We start from the raw sequence: 27,057 nt of genomic DNA, 5'->3' as shown, positions 1-27,057 counted from the left end.
CACCTTAACCCACACTCAGGTCTTACCACACTCAGTTTCCTGTGGAGACCTAATTCTGTCAGATACAACTAAACAGAATCCATCCAATCAAGTTCTTGTACACAAGCTTCTCAGGTGTGTATCGTCACAGCTTAAAGATAAGTAAATAAGTAAATGGCGCAGTTTGTTGGTGAAATATTAAAAACAAAGCCATTTACTTGGGTAAATTAGGTCAGTACGTTTTAAACTGAAAGACACAAAATGTAATACAAGAGCAAAGCAGGCTCCTTTCTTTGATCTTCTTTAACTGATTACATTGAAAACACAGATGCAGCTACTCATGCTAAATGTGGATATTATCCTTTCACTTAGCTGCTACATCCAAGCATCTACCCATGCTCATATCCATCCACCCATTTTCTTCTACCTATCCAAATCAGGGGCGTTGGAGCTTATAACAGCTCTCATATGGTGAAAGACGGGGTAGAGAAGTCTGTCACAGGCTGATTTAGTTGATAGACCTTGGAAAAATGAAAAGTTCATTACAAATCTTTATGTGGAGCAGCACAGTGGTGTGGTGGTTAGTACTGTTACCTCACAGCAAGAAAGTCCTGAACTCCAAACTAGTATCTGGCTGGGTTTTTTCTGCATGGGTCTGTGTGGGACTGAACTGGATTTGCAGAAAAAAAATCAATAGATGGAAGTTTTTTATGTGACATTTGAATCCATACATACCCATCCCACAACATAAAGTGTCATCAGATTTCCTCTCCTGATTCATAACTGGTGGAACTTGTAGATCTGCAACACTGAAACATAACAGTTCAACATTTGACTGAACATGCGACACAACGGCTGTAAATATTTTTAGTAATTTCACAAAATTGTGGGTTAAGCAGCATATCTGAAGTTCTCTTTGTCATCTCATTCATTGAGGTAAGGGGGGAATGTAATCATCCATTGGGTCACTTAAGATAAGTGATAAAAGCATACAGTGTGTTTTATGCACAAATTAAAAATATTAGGAATATAGGGAGCATATGTACACAAGTTATACCTTATCCTACTAAATGATATCACCCTCCATATTTTTATAGATTTGCAAGTGTAAATGGTGTGTATAGGACATTCTTGGTGTTTCCCGGTGTTTTGGTTTGCCCTGTTTTCATCTTTTATAATGCTGCCCTCTGGTGACCGTCAGTCAAATAAGAGAAAAAGTCTTCGTTTTCAAAGTGAAATGTCTCATAAAGGGAAAAAATGAAAACATTTCACACTTCATCATTATCACTGTTTACAAAATGATTTAGTTTCATTTAATTAATCTACATTTGAACAGTGAAATAATTTAAATTTAAATTGTTTTCATTTACTGTTATTTAGATTCATATTATTTAGTAACAACATTTATATGAAGAAATATACTTCACATAGCAAGAAAGAAAAGAACTGTTTATTATAATATATATAAACTGCATATTCATATACTGATGTGCTGTCCTTGTTTTATCTATTTAATATCAGTTTTTCATTTGCAACCTTTATCAAAATCAGAGTAAAGTAAAAATAAAGTTATTAAACTTTTGAAGTTTTAGTAATTAAACACAAAAATACCACAAATAATTCAAATAACGCAAATAATAAAATGTCTTCATTGAATTTGTTTAAATTGTTTTTCAGTTTATTGAAAATGCATTTAAACAGGTACTTTGCGTTAGTGTCTAATGACTAGTTAGCTAATGACTATCAGCCAGTGCTGTAAAATGTTTATCATCCACGCCTCCATGACTTCATGTTCTTACTTGATCTGCTATATTATGTATTCATTACTCTGTAAGCAGAGTTCCCTTTGTTGTATATTAAAATCTACTGTTAGATAGATTAGGTAGATAGAGATATAGGCAGTAGCAAAACACTGTAGACCTCAGATAAAAGAAAACCAAACCAAAATTAAAACAGAAATCTTCAGCATATTATTTTTTTATGCAATTCTAACAAAAAACAACAAAACCTAAATAATATAGGTGATACAAATTGGGAAGATTTGGCTAAATTGCAGAAAACAAATTTATCTTTTAGTTTAAATAACTAATACATCTCGAATACTCTGCTGTATCTTTTATGACAAACACACACACACACACACACACACACACACACACACACACTGGCCTTGCAGCTGCAGTCAAAGAGACTTTGGCTGTTGCATTGGCTTCTTTGTAAAACCATACCTGGGGAGGCGTTTCCTGATTATTAACTTTAGATCATTTATACCTGAAATAAAAATCTGATTCCAAACTCTGATGCCGATCTCCAGCTCGCACCGTGCACAAGCTGGACTGTAACATAAACTTGTCCTCCCACTGTCCCAGAGGTGATCCCAGCCTTACTCTGGGAGTAACTGGCTGACTGAGGATGTTTGTCAGCCAACGTGTCTAACCTGAGCCTTGTTGGCTAAAAGCTCGTGTTCATGTGCAAGCATGTGTTTAGTCTTTCTTTTCTCTTCTACCCACCTGGCATGGTCTTCTTTGTGTTTGCATATTTACAACAGACTCCTGATGATGCTGACTTCTACATAGTTTATACTTGTTTACAGTCTATTATACTTTTAATCAATTCATAATTTTATTTGATTTATATATTTATATATTTATTTCCCATGTTGACTTCATACATTTCTGTGATCATTTGTGATGAATTGTCTAGAAGGAGCTACAGAGGGGTTTAACAGGTATACTAGTCTAACAATAATAATAATAATCTATGCATGTCAAAACACTTGGTTTAAGATTCATCCCTTTCTAGACAACAAGATGATATTTAATCAATGCAAAACTCTAACTGTATTCACTGTACTTAAATAAGCCCATTTAAACATGGTTTTATTAGTATTCATGCATGTAAAATATTTGCACTGATGTTTCGGATAAACTGACTAATTGATTGGTCTCTGTTTAATAAAAACTGATCATATATATATATTTGGAATTGACAAATCAGCTGAACAAATGCATTAAAGAAATGTTGTAAAACAGAGAACAATGGCATTTTTCTGCACTCCAGTGGAACTACTGTTGCTATTTAATCTATGCAGTAATAAATGCTGCAGATTTGACGGCAAACGTGGTCCCTGTTGTTAATATGCATTGTAAAAACCACTACACTAAATTCACCAGCCATTAGATCTCTTGATAAACACTGCAAGACCTCTGTGCAGCACTTACCTCTTCCACTGCAGTGACTGAAGGCATACTGTTCCTCCTCTCATGTTGCTTATCCCCTGCAGTCCTTCTTCTCCAGTTTCCCCCTCTCCAGTGTGCAAGGGCCTGGTGCAGACACAGTGCACCCTTATATGCACTACCTGCATAGCTGCAGTACTGTCAGCCCGGGACCCCGGGCCAATGGGAATAAAACATGTGCAAAGGACCATCTGCAATGGAAAACGAAATCCTGTAAAAGATTTGGTGGATTTTGCAGCACGGGGTAATGGCGTCCAGCTGCCTTGGGTCTTAGTGACAGATGCTTTCTCTCCCTCTCACTTGGCTAACATGCATGCTTCTCTGTTTCCTCCAGTGAGCTTAAATACTTAAACGGCTTCATTCAAGATGCTCCTTAACTCTGCACACATACAGCACTTTCTTTAACCTTCAACACACATTACAATAAAGATGTACTTTATGATGTAATTAATTTAGTAGTGTTTGCACTTCATGCTTCATGCTATGTGCATATTCTCATTCATATATATAAAGATATATAGATAGGTATAGATATATGTAGATATAAATATATTACACAATAATAGATGATCAAGTAAACCTAAATATCTCAGTCACGCATGTAATTATGATCCACCAAACTGTATCTATTGATTAAGGACAGTGAAAGACTTTAACAGACTAACGTCAGGTTTCAAGAAAACAACCTGATCAGTGAAGCAGCATCGTATTTACAGCTCTCAGTAGTCACCTGAACTGAAATGCCATAGCTGAAAGCTTCTTCTGTACCTACACCACAGTACCAACATTGTTTCTAATCCATCTGTTGATGTAAGCTCTATATGAGCTTTGAAGGCAGGCATCTGTAATTTTAATCCCTGTCCCATACACATTTCTTTTTCAGCCAAATTTGGGAACTTGTTGGGGTCGGTTCTATTACAAATCTCAGCTAGACTGCCTCTCTGAAGACATTGTATCATGCTATATTACACCCATTTCCATAATGTTACATGCAAAAGGTTAAAGGGTCAACAGACTATGTCCTTAAGGTTGCAAAGTCTACCAGTGTCATACTAATGTATATTTTCAGGGTTCATCCAGCTGTCAGAGAATAGCTTTGTATTAGGTTATCTATGTAGTACTATTCACTTATTTTGACTTGTTTGTCAGATTAACACAATGCAGATACACAAACACGTTATTAAGACATCTCAAAAATACTTTTCTAAAGTGCGTCTGTGATTTGTCTTGTTTTTCAGTGACTCACAGTGAGTGATTCAGTAAGACAAGATTTACTTCTTCACTTTTAATCCCATCCATTGATAATCTCAAGTGAAGGCAGTGTTGGATTCTCCCTACAATCAGATTAAGCATATGGCTCCAGCATCTGTGAGCTAATTTACAGCCAAGCGTTCCCTGCTTGGCTGCTACAGCAGCAGATATGTTAGGACTTAAGCCGACAACTCTCATTGACAAAATCTGATTTAACCGCTGGCCGTATGCTGTCAAAGGATGCCGGGCTGGTACGGGTCACCAACTGTTCAGACTTTGACTCAGCTTTCATTGTTTCCTCACAATAAAAATGCAGTTATTTCCTCAGACAGGCAGAAAGAGCTGCTATCAGTGATATGCTCAACAGTGATCCACCAGCCTGAAAGGTAATGTATAATCAGTTGAATAAACATTTTAACTTAAAATTTTCTCTTATAATTACTACTTCTAGATTATTTTCTACCAGTGTATTGTAAATTGTGTCTCTTACATCATCAGCTGCAAAATGTATGTAAGTTGGAACACTGTGCAAATTGTTGGTCTGGACTATGATCCAAGTGGTTTTAGCTATTAAAGATACTCTCTAGCTTTTAGTCCCGTTTTTCAGTTTAATCATTTTTTTTTCACCACGTACAAAAGACAAGTTATTAATATGAAGGCCGATGTGGGTTATCCTGTGAAACTAGTCTAGTCGAATGCTGTAACCATGTATGTTTCTTAGCTTCCATGTGTTGGTGGTTAAGGTTTTAGGAACTCAAACACAGAGAAGCATTGACATAATGTATAATGTATGACCGTTAACAATACAAACCGCAAGAAACACAAGCTTTTATCCAACCTTAGGACGACCTTAAATGTCATGTTACTCAGCTACAGATACTTTATGATTCAGGGAGTAAGCACTCTTTGAAGTGGCATTAATCATAGAGATGCTCTAGCAGAGTAAGAGTCCAGTACAAGTGTCCGTGGATCATTTGGACTTTGATATGACAACACACAGCGTAAAGGTTTCTCAGTGACTGACCATTACTGACCTTTTCTGATAGCCAGATTATTAAAACAGCATCTTGAGGTCTACCAACAAGCATGAAAGTAAAGCCAGACTTTCTACTTCACTGTAAGCATGTAATGTCCAGAAATATTCAATGAAACTTTTAACCTGATAATTACGTGACTGAAGGTGCTGGAATTTCACCACTTTCAGGGAAGTAACAACAATTTTTACTTTAAAATTTACAGCTTTGTTCTTTTGATTGGTTTTTAAAGTGGGGGCATTTCTGCATACAACGACACGATGATATCACAGATATTTATCACCAAACTCTCCCTTTCAGCTCCATGCAGACCTCAATCATCCTTGTGCTTTCCTGTCTTACAGGAAAATGGTAAATATTGGCTTTATTAAATATTACTTAGATATATCATAATTGATTTATCACATAAATGCTGTTAATGCAATCTGTATGACAAAACTTTATGAATGAATACATGGACTGAGTGTGGCAGGACAACATGCTGTAGTTTGGGGACAAAATGCTAACCATGCACACCGTCTTCTGGCTCAACATCAAAGTTCTCATTTTGTACAGTGTGCAGACAGAAACATGCCAGTGTCGTTTATACGCACAGAAACTGTGAAAGCAGTTCGTGCTCACAGCTGAAATAATACTAACTGATTCCAGGTTTTCTGCATGTCAAACTGTTTCCTTAAACAAAACTTTTTCTATCCACCGATAAGCTCATTATAGATTAAAATCATTGGAGACTTGGCATGTCTGTACAAGACATCGTCACAAGGTGGGGTGAAGGAGGACCTGTTTTGCTAAAATTCTTCTACCTGAAAATACTTTAACAAAAACATCATATTGTCAGGTGCTGTTAGAGCTCACCTGGTTGAATAGGTGACCCCCGTATGTCAGGGACTATTGCAGGGTTTGAGTTTACCCCCAGAACATTTCCTGCATGTCATTCTGTTGACTCTCTCATTACTTTCCTGTTTAGCCTTTTAAATTACTCTGTGTAATAAAGGCTGAGACACATAAAGTTAAAATAAATAAAGGAATTAGATCACCAGAAGAATTGGTGGGGTTTCAGTTGAACATCGATGAGGGGCACACTAAATTTTGCACATTATGATTATTTTTTGTATATGAGCTCATGGTGGAAATTGTTTCATTTACTGACAGGAAAATACAAAAATTCAACATATGCAAGCATCCTAATGCAGTGAAGCTCATAAATAGTTATTATTTTTCATACAGGGATACTTCTCTGCCTTTTGCTTGGGAAATTAACCTACATACATGTGCATGTCTCACCTGGTCACCTGGTAAGAAATTAACCGATCAGCTCCTGGACTTTTTAAATCTTTTTTTGCATCATAGGTTTTCTTTTTTATAACCTTTTATGTCATGAATACACTAATCCCTCATCTCTTTTGGAGGAGACATTTAGGAATCATGTTCATCTCATCCATTAATCCAGACTGAAAACAACAAGAAGAGACAACACAATGTGTAAATAAGCAAAGTAGCAATATTTTCAGAGAAAATATCCCAACATCTGCCTGCATATGTATGTTACCAAAATGCTACTGCTGCTGCTGAATGAGATCACAGAACTGTGTGTGTATGTGTGTGTGTGTGTTTGTGGCGAGAATGACTAAGTAAAAAGAGCCGATCAGAGATGAGTAATGTTATTGTACCTCTGACCAGGAACCAGCTGACACTAAATGAATCCAGGACCTGCCAAAGTTGTGCCAATTTTTGTGCGCATAACTTGCATGGATAAAAAAGAAAATGCGCAAAAAAACTCCGTATTATAACGCATGTGTGACTCTTTTTGCATATCCCCGACATAATAATCTTGGCTTATTTGTGTTTCTAATGTCCTCCAGATTTTCTTAGAGAACAGTAATGAAAGAACGTGGACCTGTTCCTGCTCCCAGCAGACTGGACTCCAGTCCAGGTTTTGGCCTTTACTGGCAAGGCGCAGCAATCTGCAGCATCCCCACACGAAGCCAGCCACACACGCTGTCCGAGAAGCTGCTACGAAGTTACACCAGTAGGGTTGCCAACCGTCCCTTAAAAAACGGAATCGTCCCGTATTTCAAAACAAAAGTACACGTCCCGTATTGAGCTAATAAGGGACGCACTTTGTCCCGTAATACAGTGAGAATCAAAAGTAGTCTATAACTTTTAATGGAATTAACGCTTTGTTTGAAAGCATAATTCCCAGCCCCTCTCCTGCTTTGTGACCAATGAGCTGACAGCACACTTACGAGTATGACAATTCAGATTACCGCTCATCTCATTGGTCAAGGAAAGGTCGCTTACGGAGAAAATACCGGAAGACAACAGATGACCACAACAAGAAGCATGGCCAACAGGGAAACAAACGCCGACACTGCGGTGCAAGTCTCGGACGACAGTACACCTAAAGCTGGGCAAACACTGTGCGATTTTTTCAGTCACGTTATTCAGCTCCTGCTCAAACTGCACGATTGACTCGCAGGGGTTAGAAGTTGGTAGGTCACGATGCAGGGTCTCACACTATACCGCCCGATGCTCTGATGCGACCTGAGTGCTCACACTGTGCCTCCATAAAATGAAGGTTATAACAGAAAATCTGTCGCGCTCTCTCTCTCTGTCTTTCACTCACACACACACACACACACCACCACCATCAACTTTGCTAAATTGCTAATGAAAAACATTGATCGGGCAGCTGTGACTGAGCAGCGATGTAAATCCAACTATTTTCATGGCTGTGTGCCTCCATCGCTTGTGTCCAGATCACACGCTGCACAGCCGTGCTGCTCCATCTTTTACACCAACGTTTACGTGTTTGCGCGCGAGCAGTGTGAGCGGCTGTGGTGAGACCCTCACGAGCGATTGATGATCGGGAGCTGCTCGAGTTGTTAATCACTTCTCTTTACCCCACGTATACTACACGATGCACGATGAAGGCCAAAATCGGTCCGATCACTCAAAAATCGGCTCAAAATGGGCCTAAAACCGCCCAGCATTAGAGCAGCAATGTTTGTTCAGAGAAAGGGAAGAATGGGAAAAGGAAAACACCTGGCTGGAAAAAGTTAATATGGGCATGTGCAGTGAATATCAGCGCTATGTGGCCAGAAGTGTGATAATATAATTTATTTTGTGTAATAAACAACTGCAAGGATAGATGATTACAACAAATAGATGACTAATACATAAAAGTAATACATAGATGAATAATGATGATGAGTTAAGATGCGTAATCATGGGAACAAGCGGGTTTACAAACAGGAGCAGCTGATTAGCATTAAGCCAATTGTACTAAATGCACTAAATGTGCACTGTTACAAGAATGTTTTTCTTTCTATTGTTTTCTATTATTTTAAGTTAAGCAGGACAGAGTTCTTTTAAAGAAAGATTTACTTATATTCTCAAAAGTTAAGCATGACAGGCTTCTGTTTAAGAAGGAGACCTGTTTTATTGTGTTAATGTTGTCATTTTGAGCTAAAAAATAAATGGCTAAATGATCATTTGTTTCACATGTGTTCATATCACAAAGAATACACATCTACTTAAATCAAATTCAAGTCAAATGGTTAAAAAAATAATTTCACACACAAAAAAAGAGCTAGAAAATTCACCACACTGGGAAGGGTGAAGACAACTGGGTCGCCCGGCCCTGGCCACGAGGTGTCCCTTATTTATTTTTCAGGGAGTTGGCAACCCTATACACCAGTAAAGTAAACACAAACATTTATAGAAAGATTATCCCAATTACTAGATAGGAGCGCGCTTTATATAGACACAGCCATGTCCATACATGTATTTAATAAACATGCGCATGCTGTAATGTCTTTACATAACCACCTTTATTGCTGTAAACGAATCTGCCTTTTTCAGAAGGAATGGGGTGAGAAATGGACCATCTCTCGGTTTCGTTGGGTATTCTGGTGCGCATGTTAACTTTGAAGGGAAGGCTGAAGCAGCATGGTCCTTTTTTTTTAAGAAAAACAAAAAGTGAACTTCCTGTTTCGGGGTGGTCCACAGACTGTGGAGAAAGGGAGGGAGAAAGGGAGGGAGGGAGCGAGGGGGAAGGGGGTGCACATTCCCGCATTGGCTGTGCAGCCGACTCCAGGGTGCTTTGCGGGACTCCATAGTCGAACATGGGGTTTAATTTTGTCACCGTTTACGTAAAGCGGCTCTGAAGAACCAAACTATGGAAAAGCGCTCCTGAAGGAGAACAATGTGTCGGTTTCTGTGAACAATTCACTTATCTCCATCCGAGCGCGCTTGGCAGAAAGTAGAGAGAAAAAAGGAGAGACGCGAGGCTTTACTGGAAACTCAGACTTACTTTCACGGTCCTTGGATCCTCAGCGCTCTTCCAAGGACTCTGGGAACCGAGTCAGAAAGTTTCATGCTGAATGTCCCTGCATTAACCTGAGGTAAGCAGTGCCGCTCATTTATGCTCGCTCCTCAAATCACAGCCGATTACTGGTAATTGTTACCGGGCTGAAGATTCTTCATCCTCCGAAAGTTGAGTTTAAGTACTTGAAACTTTTCTTAAAGTGAGAAAATAAATTTCAGTTGTGTCACTAATGGTCATTTAGCAGATGCTGCGTGACTTTTACCTAATTCAGGTTCTATACTTTTAAAGTTTACAGTTTGCCACTCCAAATTTCAGTATTGGACCTGTTTAATTTCTCTGTTTATCAACCAAAACCGAGTTCAGCATTGGTCCATCTTCACTTGCAAATTGTTTCTTCTGCCTTTTTCTGCCCATTTGTGGAGATGCACGGAGTGGCTCAGAGTTTGGACGTGACATTTTAAAGTTGTGCGTTCATCTCCTGGAGAAGTTCTTCCATGAGAGGTCTGACCGCCTGCACGGTATACACTCATCCGGCACTGAGGAGGGCGGCAAGGCCACCCGAGAACAGCTGTTTCTTGTAACCTGAAATACTTGAGGTGCCAGTGTCTGCTCCAAATGTGAGGTCCTGCCAGGGCACCCACAAAACAACACCTCACTGTGTGAGGCTTTAGTGGACAAAAAGCTCCTGTACATCTCTTATTAACTGACTTTCACTTCTGTCTTTCTTCTGGGGAAAAAAAGGGGATATGAATTGAATAACCATAATCTGTTGTTAATCTGAGATAGATTATGGATTCTAATCTAATTATCTCTGCGAGAGGCCACTGTAGCTGCTAATGTGAGAAGATTAGGCTGCTGGACTTCATGTAGTGACCCTGCACTGAAGAGCGTCAACACTGGACTCAATGGGAGAGCCAAACACGTATTTATTCCAAAGTGACAGTGAGAAGTGCTAGGCATACAAACTCACAACCTCCCTTAACAGTATTTGCACAGACGCGCTCACATGCACACACAATATATACACTCCAATAACATGTGAGGGGAAGAGAATTATAGAATTATAAATAGATATAAATTACAATGAAATAAATTTACATTTAAAGGTTTATAGGCAGGTCTGGAGGCATTGTGGGATACCTGCTGAGCGTGATAGAAGCGTTTAGCTCAGAAGTCAGTTTTTCTTGTGTCACGCACTCAAGCGACGTTGATATATTTTATTCAATTCCATTTCAGTGAAACTCAGTGCAACATAGATTTAGCTTTTTACAAGTATTCACACTCTACTCAAGGTTGAGTTGGGGGAGAAACTGAGGGGGGAAAGTGCACTTGTCCTTTGGTCACATGTGAAAAGCTCTGCAGGGGAGCTTCCTCACCCTCCCTGGTCTTTATCACGTGTGTTAAGACCAAAAGGCTTCTTAATGGGAATGCTCTTAAACAAATACACCATCCAGGAAGCGACTGTCCTCCTAGAGCCAGACACAGGTGAGGACTGAGCTGGATTATCAGAGCCATATCAGAGCAGTGATAAGTCTCTCTCAAGCTGAATACAATTGGATGTGGTGGCACGAACCGCTTCCATCTTGGTAAAAACGAAGGAAGAAATGTTTGTCACTTTAAATGAAAGACATTTGTTGCATCTGCTTTACATTTGAATAAAACTTTGGACACTGAAACAGCTAAACTTGAATTTTTAAATAGCTGTCTGTGGCATTTATGGTGTGGACAACCTTAAATGTTGGCATTATAAGGCGACTGGTCATGTGATACACATGTAACCAAAAGCAGGCAGCAACAAGTGCTGTGTTTTTGTCCAGATTCCATTTTAGTCCGCTCAGCAAGAAACACGTGTCACGTGATGCCTACAACACCCCCCCATTACACACACACACACACACACACACACACACACACACACACACACACACACACACACAATCCTCCTCCTCTCCAATACCCTCCTCCCACCTTCCAGAGAGGGGGGGCGTGAGGTGGAGGAAAAGAGGGGGGAGAAAGACCACCCTCACTGGGATCACAGCCCCTCAATCAGACCCTTTCACACCCTGTGAACCTGAAACAATCAGGGTTTAATAGCAGCTGTCTGTCTGTGCCGGCCCTGGCCTAAACCACGTAGGCTCACAGTGCACGGCCAATCGGGTTCGGCTGCAGAGAGAACAGAGTAGACAGGCATGGGATGCTCCAAAGGACACATAAGCAAAGACACACACAGACTCACAGATAGTCCTTTCTGTCTGTATCCCCTGCTATTCTTTTCTCAACTCCGACTATGCTCCTTTGACTCATGAAGAGGTGGTCTGTTTGATTAGATCTCTGATGACGGGGTCTGGTATTTGAGGCTTATGCTGGTTCTTCAGGTTGTGATTCTTTGTGTGTTTAGACTACAAGAAAACTTCAGTTGAGTTTGTGTGTCACCATTTATCTGCAATTGTTCATTGAGAATGGATACATTTTGGTTGTGATGACATTTTTGGTTATCTTTAAGCCCCCCAAAATCGGAATATTACTACAAGAAGCCTCAAACATGTATGCCAAAAGTCTGTTTTCACCATAAAAAACTGAAGCCTACAGTCAGTTCACACAAAGGATTTTGTAAGATCCCCTCTTCCTAGAATCCGTCAAATGATGCTTAAATGAAGCAGAGGAATGAGGGGGCGGGGAGGGTGGTTGTTACTAAGTAGTGGGCTGACACCAGAGGGCAAAGGCATTAGACACTTAGAAATCTTGAATCACATTAGCCAAAGGGCAGCCATAATAGAAAGGGGAAATGTTGCAGTCATGGGAAATATTCAGAAAATCACTGTTTGTGGTCACTTGGAGCTTTCCCAGCCACTAGAGGATGTACCAGACAAATTGCGTTAGTGGTGATTAAAAATAATAATAATCTGCAGAGATAATCAGTTCAAAGCAGTAGGAAAACGAGACACAGGTCGGCTGGAATTGATATAATTGCTTTGGTGGAGAGATGATGAAAAATTGAAGCCACAGTGGTGAGTTAAGACTGATCCCACAACTGATTTTTATTTTGTAGATGAAACATTTATCTACTAATCAACCAAAACAGTTGACAGATTAATCAGGGATGAGAATAACTGCTAATGGCAGCTGTAATCAAATTTTATAGGTGCAGTCCAGCTGTTTCCTTATTTAAAAAAAAATCAGGAGTGGCTCCAGTGTGGAAACATTGTTGCTTTAGTGGAGCGCAGCAGGAAACTTTAAGAGTAATGTTGGTTCTTTTTTACATTAAATCCTAAGACTGAGCCTGAGGGAATATGTGCATGCATGTGATATTAAGCATGCTGCACGCAGTAAAAGGTGGGGTCGATTCCTTCTCCATCGTCCTTTCTTCTTCTTTGAATTAGGGTGGCGGTCTTTTATACATTCATGTGTTTGTGCACATGTGTGCGTTTAAGCGCAGCAAAGTAGGTCGACTGTTAACTATCATCTCATGTGGTCGATATTAGAAATCAAACTGGTGCTAATAGGATCCAGGTGAGACTGTGAATAGCTTTTATATGCACTAACAACCCACATGGATACACACTCATTTCCCACTCGGTTTGCAACAATGGGCGTGTGGTTGGGGGTTTCTTTGAGGGATGGTGGTCGACTGTGGATGAGAAAAGAAAGGAAGAGAAAACCAAATCTGATGTTGTAATTTTGTAACGATTATATTCAGTCGTCCGATCAGATTGGTAAAAGCCAATCAAGCTCCTGTGTGTGAGTAGTGACTATGTAATGAGCTTGTTGTTTACAGATGTGTGTGCGTGTGTGCATGCGGGTTCATTCACAGAGTTTTTGTGCTCTTGCAAGATTATGTACCCGTATGTGTGAGTGTCGATTGCTGCGTGTGTTTCAATGTGTGTGTTCTCAGCCGCTGGTGACTCATGGCAGAAAGCGAAGAGGAGGCGGTGTTTATTATTTCACCAGGTTGCCATAGACACGCAGAGCAGACACGATGCATTCGGGTGCTGCCATCATCAGTGTAATTACGACACAGTTGTCTTATAGTCACCCTCCTCGCTGCCTGCGTCTCGCTGACTTCCACCAATACAAACGGATAAACACCGGTGTTACCCTTACGATTTCAGCGGTGTAGGGTTGCCCTGAGATATCACGCCTGATACGATGAGTTGTTAAAGACCTCTGACTTCCTCAACAGGACGCATGCTTCAGAATTTTCCTTCTTCTTTTTTCTCTTCCTCTCCAACAAGAAGACAGATCGCTCCTCGTTAGCACTTTATGTGGAAGCAGCAACATTTCCAACAGTTCCGTGTGCTGGAACGATCATTTCCAATCCCATTTGGTTAGAGACAGAAGTAGACAGAGTGAGACGAGAAGTTAAGAAGTGCAGAGGCGTACTCGTGTTGCGTGTGTTGTGATGGGTCTTCTGGAGAACAGCTCTGTTATCTAAGATGAGATAACGTCTTAGGATTCCTGGCTTGGCATATGTTCTCAGGAAGCCTGCAGTTGAACCATTTACTCAGCTGTATGTATAAAACACATATATAGCACAAAATATGCGCTTAATCGTGCCGTGCTATGCTGCATTTTTCATGCAGTGAGATGCAGATGCACGTGGATGTCGATAGCAGTGTGTGTCTTGATTTCTTGTTGTTGTTTGTTTGTTTTTTGACACGTCACTGGTGAGTGCAGCATTACTTTTTTGATCACACGTCACAGTGCACGGTAGTGTGCACAATATAAACATTTATCACAGTCAGTGCTTCAGAGTTAATGGGAAATTTTTCACCTTTTTTATATTGAAGTGCATGATTTAAGAAAATGTTATAAAGATAACAAGATAAGATTTAGGCCTAGTATTTACTTTAAAATACTCGCAGTTACTGCAACACTTCTGTTAGTTCCCCCCGATACCCAGCCACGGTGTAGAGGAGCATCTGTGTGTTTTAATCACATTTCTCGGAGATAAGAACTTTGTGTGCCAAGTCTGCCAATCCGAAATGAAGCTAAGCAGATTGTGCAGATCTACTTACCCATTTGTATACATTTTTTTTCTGAATGACCTCAGTGTCAGTGTGTTCCAGGTTTATAGGGGTACAAAACAAATTTAAAACAATGAATGGCCTAAACCACATATCATTGTGGCTTTGTACTGCATGTTTATGAGAGGAGTGGTGTGGTCAGTCGGACCCACAAAGAGAAAGATACAGATTCTTTCTCTTTGTGTGTGTGTGTGTGTGTGTGTCTTCTTTTGTTACTTCCCTTCCAAATATTCAATTTCTTTCTAAATAAATCTTACTCCTTGTCTGCTTGCCTTGTCTTTTCTTACTTTCTCATTCTTTCCCGGCTGCTCAGCCTCTTACATCTATTTCTATTCCTGCTTCGCTGCTCTTTAACTACAGCAAGTGTGATTTGTGAGAAGCTACAGTGGCCAGCCAATGCCACGTTAACCAGATTGGATGCTATAACAGGAAATCTGTCCGCATTCACGGACATAGTATAGTGACGCACGCATAACTTGCTACCACTGCGAGCCAAATGCGAGGAACACTGCCAGTGATACACTGACACGAATCTGCTGCGGGTTACTTCACCCGCGGTCATACGGCCTCATTTTTACTACAGCACACCTGACATGATGTTCAGTCCGCAGAGCGCTTTGATCAGACTTCATGCTCCGTATGGAAAGTTGGCCTCTCACAGATGATTCAAACAGAAATCTCCACCTTCATTTTAATTTACAAGTCACATCTGTTGATTGCTTTCCTAGCAGGAACAGGATGATAAATCTGCCTACAAAGAGAAGCATCTGCAACCAAACCAAACCCATTCGAGCTGGAAAGCACGGCAGCGTAGGATTAACAAAAGCGATGCGTGTGCTTGTTTTGTCGGGTTTCTGACGCCTTAAACTTAAGCGACCGAACGGTTTCTTCTTCTGCAGCATCAAGTATTGTTTACAGTTATGTCCCCTGTGGTCTGCTGACATAAAACATAACTGGCCTACTTTGTTGCTATTGAGAAAACAATCCTCATCAGGAAACAACAAACTAGTGAAAGATTGTGTTTTGTGAGACACAATTAACTTCATTTCAGCAAAATGCATTGTTGTTGTCTCCTTTACAGTAGAGACAAAGAAGAAAAAAACACTTCCCGTGATTTTGGTACATATTTGCAAACTTAATTAAGCCTTTAGGAAAACAATATTGTTGGCAGACGCTGAGAAAGAACTTTCCATTTTCATTAACAGTGGAATTTTCTTTTTTGGGGGGAAGTGAAAGAAGGGAGAAAGAGAGTAAAGGGTGAAGGAGTAAAATATTTCATAGTGGCTGTGGAGTAGTTGGAGTGAGAGAGAGGGAGAGAGATGCAGATTGTTTTAAATCCGCAGCGAGTCAGGCTCTCAAATTTATGCCCATGGGCTGCTTCTTGGGTGGGCTGCAGGGAGGGCGGTGCACTAGATGGAGCAGGGGAAAGTTGCCGACTCCAGACTGTTCGCCTTGCTCTGAAGCTTTTCCTGCTGGAACACATTTACAACTCAACCGTCCTGACTGGCTGACTGAGTGCCTGGCCCTGCCCTAACTGACTGAACCACAGGGACTGATTTTTCTGAAGCTTATTGAGCAACCGCGGTTTTTCAGTGTGTTTGACGGCATTTCTAGCTTTAAGTGACGTCTTTCTTGTTTTCAGTCTTCTCTCGAAGTCTTCAGAAGTGAGAAACGATTACAGTGTTTTTGCAGTTCTTGTGCATTTTCTAGATTTATTTTCAAAAATCAAGCTTTAAAAAAATCCCTCACTTCAAACGATTTCCTCCAACAAGTATTTTGTACAAAAGCAATGACAGAAACAATTCACATCTCGGCTTAAGAACTTGGATCAGATAAGGCATAATTCTGGCTCCTCTGTATTTCGTGCCAGCAACGACTGTTTGTTTTGCTCAGCATGGGAAAGATCCGGGCCCACATCTAGCCTACAAATAGATTCCCTGATGTTTAAGATGAGCGAGAGTGGCTCACTTAACAACCAGCTATCGAGCAGTGTTTTTCACTGTAGTGATCCAGGGCTCCATGTAAGCTGCCCCCAGCATCATTTCAACCTTTTAATATACTTAAAAAAGATCTAAAATAAAAGTGAAACTGTAAAACAGTCTAACCGAGTTTTTCCTCATGTCGAGTCCTACTTTTACACTGAAAAACCAGCTCAGTTTCACAAATGTTTGAAAGGTTTTCCTGCCGCAGCACCGGCACAGGACTGAATGCACAGCAAGGGGATTACATCAGGAGCATGTAAATCAGCTCGCAGCACAGCTAACGTCTAAACTTTAGATATAGAAAATGGTGTTTTTTTTCAACACGATAATGTGCTGACACTCACAAGCTTAATGATACATGTGTATATATATATATATATATATATATATATATAAAAAACACCCAGCACGCCCCTGCGGGCGGTTTATCCTTCAAGCTCGGGTCCTCTACCAGAGGCCTGGGAGCTTGAGGGTCCTGCGCAGTATCTTAGCTGTTCCCAGGACTGCGCTCTTCTGGACAGAGATCTCCGATGTTGTTCCCGGGATCTGCTGGAGCCACTCGCCTAGCTTGGGAGTCACCGCACCTAGTGCTCCGATTACCACGGGGACCACCGTTACCTTCACCCTCCACATCCTCTCGAGCTCTTCTCTGAGCCCTTGGTATTTCTCCAGCTTCTCGTGTTCCTTCTTCCTGATATTGCTGTCATTCGGAACCGCTACATTGATCACTACGGCCGTCTTCTTCTGTTTGTCTACCACCACTATGTCCGGTTGGTTAGCCACCACCATTTTGTCCGTCTGTATCTGGAAGTCCCACAGGATCTTAGCTCGGTCATTCTCCACCACCCTTGGGGGCATCTCCCATTTTGACCTCGGGACTTCCAGGTTATACTCGGCACAGATGTTCCTGTACACTATGCCGGCCACTTGGTTATATATATATATATATATATATATATATACACACACTGCCACCATACAAGGCCAGAAGCAAATTGTTGCTGTGGTATCAAAAAGTATTTAAAATGTTGTCTAAACTAAAACGTTTAAGTTAAGAAAGAGAATTAAACTTCAGTTAAAGCATTTTAAAAAAGCTACGTCTGAAAAAGAGAGAGGCTTATGTGGGCACCTCTTCTGCCTGTGTGTCTGGCTGCTTTGCCAGCTAATTCACTCTGAAGGTATTATGGTTATTTGAGGGCTTGTAAACCATTAAGTCTTTATTTACAAGAGAAAGAAAAGAGGGTCTGGGTTAGTGCGTGGGGGCGAGCTAGGTCTTGGTACAGGCACTGACCCCACCATAAGTGATCAGAACAACTGCGTTTCTCAACTAGCGGGCCCGTGGGACATCTGGTCCTGCTCACAGCAAACTGCAGACCACTCCTCACTTACGTAATTGAGCCCATTAATTACGCAGGGACGGCCTTCATTTCCTTGTAGCCAATAACTAATAGAAAGAGAGCCAGTAAAGAAGAACTCTTAAGACATATATGATTTTAGGGGATGTGGTGAAACATGAAACAAGGCCTCCTAAGGTTAACAGTCCACAGGCTGTGCTGCAGCGTTGTGTGGAGCAGGCCTGTCACAATAATCACTTTAGTTTGGACCGTAAGCTGTCCCAGACGTAATTGCAGGAATTTCTCTTTGTGCCATTTCCACAAACATTTAATGGCCTACAGGACTTGTAGTTCTTCTTCTTAATAAATACCTGACATTGGAGTTGAATATGGATAAATATCCTCAGTCAATGGATTCTAAATAAGAGAGAAGCGCAAAACCAAAACAATAATAAAAAGGACTCTCAGACTCCCTGTTTACAGAGTCATTTGATTGTTTGCTCTAATGGGATTTCCTCTTTTATATGACTTAACCCAAAGTCTCTGTAAAAGAATGTTTTGCTACTTGGCAGCCATCTTGGCGTCACCTCAAGGCAGCCGTTTTGAGTCAACAAGATCGTGCACCTATCAAAGTGGACGGGGAGGGGGGCTTATGCTTTAATTTACATTTCCAGCCAGACATAAAAAAATTAAAGACTCAAAAAGTTTGGTGAATTTACCATAAATTAAGGTTTAAAAACAGTTTATCCTCTTTAGTTCAACACTACGTTGCAAGTTTCACAACAGCACCGCTATAACGGCTGCAGTAGACCAAGAAACATTTACCCACATCTTTAATCTTTAAGTAGATTTGCCCGTCACCCCACCTCAGCTGGTGTCAAGTGTTATTGTGGCAACACGATTGGCTCATATTTTGTTAGGAAGCAGATGATTGGCTCTTGGTGGGAGTGGTGAGACAGCCATTAACTTTGGCATTACAAAAGTCTCCACTACTTTTCTGTTCGGGGTTCTTTGAAATGTTCTCACACTGTAGCTCTGGACTGTGGGTTTAAAATCAACACCATTAGGACTAATTATTCAGAACCTTCTGGGTGTGATTATACAGTCATTAGGGAGGAAAAGAACCAGGTATTAGACTGAAGTAGCATCTCCATTTCATATGGCTCACTTTCTGTGTGTGTCTGAGTGAAACTCTGACCCAAAGACCACATGAAATAATGGAAGAAGCCAACTAAAAACGTCACGTCTGAAAGAAAACATCGGCTCATCCTGCTAAGGTGCTTTGAAAACACTTTCTCACATACTGGTTGTTGTGGAATTTCAAAGTAAAGCTTGAGACGAGTGATGGTGCAACACAGCTGTCAGTAAAACTGTGCTCTGAAGTTACATCTTGTGGTGGAGTTTGTTGTTTCTTGAGCACCAGTAGCCACTGTTGTTGGCCACACACAAAGCTCCCTGCAGGCCATTTTTCTTGGAGAGGACCTGGAGTAGATGGCACACCTACATGTTGTGACTGGATGGATGCAGGTGTGATGCCTGTGGTTTCACATCATCTCCTGAGGAGAGCTGCTGTTAAGGTGGAATGGAAATTTGAGTGTAATTACAGAAAACGTAAACCACAGCTTAAAAACAATGGAAACAAACCATTAACTACGACTACTTATTGTCTGCTGTTCTGATTTGATACACTATATTTGATATGTCTGGAGCTCAGGATGCAAATTGTGCAGTCCCGGGCTTCCCATGCCGTGAACTGACCTGCCGCTGCACTCAGCGTGAAACAAATGTTGGAATGACAATGTGACTGTCACAGCTGTTGTTGTTTCAGGTCTGTAGCTGTTGTCCTCTCATCCTCCTCTTCTTGTTCTCATCAATGTCTTTTCACTGTCTTTATGCCAGAGGGGTGGTGCAGTGGGGTTAGCCTGTGGGACCGGAGCTGCCACAGTATTGCACCTGCTAGCAGAAGTTTGAGGAGAGCGTGAGACAACGGAAGAGTAGCTGGGGGGTGAGACACTGTCTTTCTGTCATTGTTGGGCAGAAGCAGAGAGAGGGCACGGTACAGTGAAAGGAAGAGGCTGTGAGACTGCGCTTCTTGGTCTTTGGGCTGCGGGGGGAATCGCAGTACCATGCTGGGCATTTATGTCGGGCTTATGGGACCGGGCTCAGATGAATACACAGAGAGTCAACAGGGATCCACGCTCACTTTTCTGTTCTCACCCCACGTACAACGCTGTGGATTCTCACTGTGATAGTCTGGCAACCTGTGGTTCCCAGCTTTTCACCCAGTGCATGCATGAAACACTGCAGCCCCCTTCCATACAGAATGAATGAAAAATACTGCCAAGGTGTTTAGATCTTTTTTTCCAGATATCTTTATGCACATCACAATGTGTCTGTGTGTGCGCGCATTTTTAAATCCTCTTTTCTAGATAAATTTGCTTACACAGACATGCTTTTTTCTTCTTATGACGTTATTAGTAAAATCAATTTTAAATAAAGGCAATTTTAAATAACACTGACAGTTTTATTAAAGATGTTTCTTTAATAGTCCTCGTTAAAGTAAGTGGTCTTGTAGTAAAATGAAAGTGGAGTGCACACCTGACGTTTGAGCGTAATCATTTGGTGTTAGCTGCATTTTGCTTTCTTGAGCTTGTAAGATTACCATATATAAGATTAGCTTCTCTAACATGAACGTCTCCTCTGTTATTTTGATTAAGGTTTAGATAAGTTGTGTATAAAGCATAGTTCCACGTAGTTTACAGTCTGTGCTGATCCTCTAATCCCTTTTCTTTATAATCTGATAAAGAATATTTCTGAATTAACATATTACCGTGCACTCTCACTGCAGGCCTAATCTGATGACTAAGCAGCAGCAGGCTGTGACTTTGTTGGACTTTCCCGTCTGCTGCAGTTAAACCTTTTGCTTTGTCATTTCTATTCAGGACAGGTCAGGCAGTTGTTCCTCTGGAGCCCGTTTATTGGCCCTTATTTGCTGGCACCTGTACTCCATTTAAAGCTCGGGCCAGCTGACAGACCGACAGATGCACGGTCGTCTGTGTGTTCTCGGTGTCGTAAGGGCAGCATTTCATTTGGGATACGAAAGGGAATTTGTTATGCTGTAGGGAACAGTCGGTGGATGTTCAAAGTTTCAAACAACAAAAACCCACAGGATCCCATTCAAAGGCATTATTTATCGACTCTTGTCTTCGCACGCAGCTGTGCAGCAGAAATGTGGTGAGCACTTGTGCGTTCGGTTTTGTGTATGTGCGAATGTTAGGTGCTGTGTGCACATGCCTGGGCTTACTGGGCTTACAGAGTGGGCGAAGGGTCCCAGATGTGGATGTTGTGCAAGGAAGGAAGTTGTTGGTGATTAGGTGAACTTTTGGGTGCACTGTTTTTATCAGATGCTAAGAGTCAGTCAGTTCAGACTTTGAACTCCTGAGCTTTGTGTGAAACATTTCATTCAACAACAAGCAAGCCTTCGTGAAAGTACTCTGTATAGCAGCTGCTGAGAGGACAAGGGATAACTCTGAGATCGTGTCAGCAAAGTCACCCTTAAATATCAGTGACGCTGCAAAATTTGACATTTGTATAATCCAGCAAAGGTGCATTGTGTTGCTTGTAAGCTTGACTTTTTATTTTTAGGGGCGAGAATATGCTCCTTCCCCTTTCAGAATACCAAATTGTTGCCTAATAACCAGAATCAACGTTTAACAATGACTGAATTGTACTGAAATCAACAGGTCAAAACAATTCTACAAAACTGGAGAAATGGGAATTGAGCTGGTAAAGATGGGACAACACTCTTTGCAGCTGCCATCTTTGGGGGTATTTATTATTTTGTGGTCAACAAAGTCACAGGTTGTGACTTTAAATGCTCTTATGTAATCAGTCACTAATATCTCAAATCAGTCAAATCTCAAATCATCATTTGTGAGTGTGGGGCAATCTTTTCTGACTGAAAAAAAAATTGAAATGGAAAAGAGACTTTGTTTACTTGGAAACGGGGTTACAGTTAGGAATCTGTGGTTTTAACACTGGAAAGAGAACAAATACAGAAAACAGCTAAAGTAAAACTATGACCTCTTCACTGTGTCAGAGTAATTCAGCTTAACCTTTTCTCAAACTTTTCTTGAAGTCCTGGATGGGTCCACTTTTCCACCCTCATTTCAGATCAGATTTTTTTCATCCCTCAAAGATTTGCTTCGAAGTAATGCAGCACTTTTTGTTTTCGCCTTGTATCTCAGTTCCTTGCAATCATAATCAAGTTACTTAACAACTCACCCCAACAAATCAGTGTTATAATTACAAAAGAACCGACATGTTCCAGTAAATGGTGAGCCGAATCCTTGCGGCTGCTCCCCGTCTTCCTCCTTCCCTCGTCTTGTGTGTCCCAGCTCACACTCCAGCTTCCTGTGGGATAGGGCCGAGCCTCGGGGCACAGAGATGTCTGTTTCCAGCCAGCGTGCTCGGTCACACATGCTCCAGCTTGTCAGACTGAGTTTGTGTGAGGGCAATGGGGTGTCAGAGTGAGAGCACGCGCATGTAAGCGCCTATACGTGTGTGTGTCTCTGGTCGTCTCCTTGTGCAAGTGTGTGTTTAGATGTTTCAGAGATACGGGCGCTTTCTCTGTGGGTGGAGGTGACTGTCTAGGACAAGATGGAAATTTCAATTAAGAGTTCACTGCAGTCCACGTTCATCTCAGGTTGCCTAAACACAGTTTGTCTTTGTAAGTTTTATTTGTGGGAGAGCAGCGGAAAAAAGTGTCTGAAATTTAAAAGACTGTAAAACATTTACTGTCTCTTGTTGCAATGGAAAATAAACGGTATATATACACAACTTACACACAGGCCTCTTTATTAGCCTGTAACTGGTAATCCCTCGGACTAAGATAAAGATTTTATGCTCACAAAATCCAAGTAATGAGTTAATGTTTTTAAACTTCCTGAAGCCCAAGCTGGCATCTTCAGTTATACCTGTTTGTCTGCTGACTCCCACAAAATATTGATTTACTGTTTACAAGACAGAAACACAGTAAACATGCACACTGAAGATTCCTGAGCCACCGTTTTTACTTTTTAAATAATGCAAACCAAGAGTCAATCATAAGAATATTTATTTAAGCTTTAATATTTCTTTCTTGTTTTTGGGAGTGTGACTAACACGATATTCTACTGAAAAACAAGTTGTCACATTAACAAATGTCATCAGTCATATTTTATTCACTCTTTTTTAATTTTTTTTATTCTGTAAACGAATTCTGCGGTTTTTCCTCAAACCAAAGTGTTCAGTTCTGTAATTTCACACAGTCAGGCTTTTGGCATGTTTATGTGGGTCCCCTTCATGTCTGATCACTTACTGGCAGTATGTTAGGAGACACTGTGGTGTGCAAACATCAATTCAATGTATGTGTATAACTGTGTAAGCAAAACCGTGTGTCTCTGTGCTGAACACATAGCGTTGCACTTTGCCTCAGTGCTTCTGCCCCTGCTGGTTGGCCATCAGAGAAGACTTGTGGTGTGTCTGAGGTGTGTGGCTTACCACCGTGTCACTGCCTGGAGGGCTCTCGCTGTCTGTTGTCACCTTTGTGCACCGACAGATGCTGTGCTTCCTTTCACAGACTAATCCAGAATAAAGTCGCTGACACGAGCGCATTATCATAAACACTCCAAGTGAAAAACCAACACTGTAAGTAATTTATATTTACTAGTATGGAATTAAACATTTTAATGGCATATGATATATGAAATGGGAACATAAGAGAACCACAGCCAGCTGAAAGTTGAGGCCTTGTTGATGTAAAATTTGTGGTTTCATCTAACTGGAAGTGAATTTTCTCTTTCCTTATGCTTTTATTTAAATGTAAAAGCTTTTTGCTGATAGTTTTATATGGTCCAATATTGCACAGATTTTTCCCCCTTTGTTACATTTCTTCCTTCATACATGTGCTGATGGTGCTGCACCAAAAACCTTGTGAATGCTTTGATTGCTAGCAGATTTCCACGATTGCACGTAGTTTTCACGGAAAATAACGACTTGTCTGCAAACACTTGCAAACTGCCGCCTGATTTGTAGCAAAACCTAGAAAAAGTGCAACAGTTTGTGTCACGCTCTTGAGTTTCACTACCACTTGTCAAGCGGTTGATGAGTCACCATCCATCTATCCAAACTGTGGGTTACCGTGGAAATCTCCTAGCGGCCAGTTGCAACAAGGTTTTTAGTGCAGCACTTTCTTTGTACCCAGTGACTGCCAGCTATAGTAAGCAAGCACCCACCAAATGGTCGGGCAATACACATTTTTCTTTAGCAAGTGGTGGTTGGCAGTGGGGTCCCCGGCCTATGTGACTGGGCCAAAGCTGTTTTAATGTGTGCGCTGCAGCCTCAAAATTATGTAGATGTCTCCTGACAGAGCTGCGTGTGAAGGCAAATGTCTGCCACAGTAAGATCGGACAGTAAAGGATCTTTTACTGACCACCTCCTTAGTACACGCAGCTCCGATATGCACTCTCTATGCCATCCTGAACGGTGGTTTAGGGAGTGAAGATGCTGTCTGGTGCAAAATGTTAGAACTCTGGAAAATTGGTCTGAGGTTAACTTGTGAAAATGGCTTCAGATATTCACAGTTATAACCATGGAGCTCTGGTTGTATTTTACTATATGCTGTCGCAGACTTGTGCTATGATGGAAATCTTAAGAAACTGTCACTATGTCTGATCAAGGGAAAGTGCTCTGTGATAAAAGTAACTAAAGTTTAGTTTTAACACTGTGAAGACATTTTTTTTTCTACTAGTTCTACTTAATAGCATCTTGAGTGTGTAAGGAATTGGATATTTGATATTGGCCAATTTAGAGGAAATGATTGCAAGAATATTGTGTTTCTGTGAGATAAGCAAGAAGCAGAGCTGCATAATCCCAGTGTATATATAAACATGCATGCACATATGTGCACACACGTTCACCTTTACTAACACAAACTAATACACCCAGAAGTCAAGAAGGGGGTTGTTTTAACCTCAGCCCACAGGGGTTTGGAAGTTAACAGGAAGTGAAACTACTAAGAAGAAGATATTTCACTGATCCTCCTCTCCTCTCCATAAACACGCTGAAGAGCAAACGTTTTTAACTTGGAGTGTTAGTGCCAGAACTCTTCTGCTAACTGACCCGGGGCTCTGAAGAGCTGCACATAACAGGCGCCCACATTGGCTTTTGTGTGCAGGAGGGTCTTTACATAACCCACATAACCAAGCACATTGTCTAGCAACCGGCCGACTACTGAAGGGCCTTGTAAATGGAGGAGGGGGTCTACTTGAGTGGAGGGCAGTAGCCGAGTCGAGAGGCTAGTGGAGCTAAGCTAGGTCGTGACTAAAGTTTGTTACCCTGATAATGCCCAAGTGGTCCAGATGCAGGGAGCTTTCTTAACAGCAAAAAGCAAATAATGACTTGCCAAAGGATTCGTTTTAGGGAATTAGGTGGGAAAATGAAATGTGCACACAAACATTTTTATTTTCCGAAGGTGTGTCAAAAGTGTTTTTTGTTTGTTTTTTTTGCAAAAACTCAAATTTTTGCCAAAGCAAATCATTTCTTAGTTAGTTAAGGCCCCTCAGTGTGCTCCCTGCTACATTACTCCACAAAGCCTGGCCTTCTTCACCCTGTTTCCAGCGTTTGGGTCTGAGCCAGAATTCCCTTGGAGCTGCCCAGGATGTTGAGGTATATTTTTCCTCCCCACTCCCAACGATGAGTTTTTTCAACATGTTTTCTTTTTGCATAAGAGAAATATTTGCATGTTTCTTTCGTTACGCTGACCCGATCACACCCAAAAGATTTTAAGATGTTTGTCTGCAGTCAATGTGAGATTTTTAAATTTTGGGGGGACAAAAAATTAAATTATGCTTTGGCAGGTGGACACTGAGGACATTTTTATTCCACATTGACTTTCAGTACAAAACCAACTGTATCCCAGAAGAATCTCCCTATGCTGAAGGTCACCAAGCAGTCGCAGCAGTCATTTAAGTGGCAGCACAACAGGCTCTCAATGGCAGCTGTGATCCTAACACAGAGACTCATTATGAAGTCCACACTTCACCTTAGATCAGATGATAATGATCCATTTATCACTGACACTTGATGCCCCGGTCATTCTTAACAGCTCACTCCAGGACAGAGGAAGCCTCTACTGGTTTTCCTGAGATGTTGCTATTATCTTACAATACACAAAGACAAGGTGTCCTGATGGCTCATGTATGAGTCCTCCCAAAGGCCCCCTTGCTGCACCACTTGGAGTTTCACGCCATTGTCTCCAAGCTGCCAGAGCATGTAGGCCGGGGGGGTAGAGATGGATGTGGGTTGTATGGGTGCTTCGCAAAGATGTGTGAAATGGGAGTATGGGTATTAAGGGTCTTGGCTCAGTTGGGGGTCTATTGTCCTGAAGACTGAGACCCCTGCTGGCATCCATGATCTCCCCCATTGACACAGAAGCTCTGCTTTACTCCCAGTGTGTTTTTGTCAACCTCTTTCTCACTCTCTCGCTTTCTCTCAGTCACTTGCACGATCCCTTTTTTCAGCTTTCTTTTTGCTCTGAGTCACAGTAAAAGAATCTGGAGAGTCCTTCTCGCTGCCGTTTCATTTAACTGAATTCATACTTGACGTCTTGTTGTTGATGGCAGTGGTGACGGGCCACTGTCGCTGTGTTTCATTAAGGTCAATTAGAGATGTCACGATACCAGAAATCTAGTGATCAGTACCAATAGCAGTAGAGGTACTCAGTGGCAGGCCATTTATTTAAAATGTTAACATTTTATTTTGTTGACAGGACAGGCTGGAATGTGAAGCCTACCAATGCAACCGCAAGCTATCATGTTATTTTAGCTTAAGCCTTTATATAATGTTG

At 41.2% G+C, this 27,057-nt stretch overlaps 2 protein-coding genes across 4 annotated transcripts in view; one reads left to right on the top strand and one right to left on the bottom strand.

The window, feature by feature from the left end:
• LOC309706554 (uncharacterized protein) overlaps nucleotides 1-8,128 on the bottom strand; it is a 29,301-nt gene extending 21,173 nt beyond the window's left edge. For both annotated transcript variants that reach the window (XR_014276758.1, XM_082533197.1), the window contains exons 1-3: nucleotides 7,398-8,128; nucleotides 3,201-3,406; nucleotides 715-788 (exon numbers count right to left, since the gene is read on the bottom strand). The gene's annotated coding sequence lies outside the window, so the exon portion shown is untranslated. The remainder of the gene's footprint in view (nucleotides 1-714; nucleotides 789-3,200; nucleotides 3,407-7,397) is intronic.
• The window catches only part of gli1 (GLI family zinc finger 1), a 104,510-nt gene that overhangs the window by 40,315 nt on the left and 37,138 nt on the right, over nucleotides 1-27,057 (top strand). The window contains exon 1 of one of the 2 annotated variants that reach the window (XM_082533024.1): nucleotides 9,550-9,906. The exons of the other annotated variant lie outside the window; for it this stretch is intronic. The gene's annotated coding sequence lies outside the window, so the exon portion shown is untranslated. Of the gene's footprint in view, nucleotides 1-9,549; nucleotides 9,907-27,057 lie in introns of those variants that run through there. 2 annotated transcript variants of the gene reach the window in all.

This window comes from Aulonocara stuartgranti (assembly GCF_965226115.1).
Source record: "Aulonocara stuartgranti genome assembly, chromosome: 5".
Classification (NCBI taxonomy): Eukaryota; Metazoa; Chordata; class Actinopteri; order Cichliformes; family Cichlidae; genus Aulonocara; species Aulonocara stuartgranti.
This window is presented reverse-complemented; position numbering and strand designations above follow the sequence as displayed.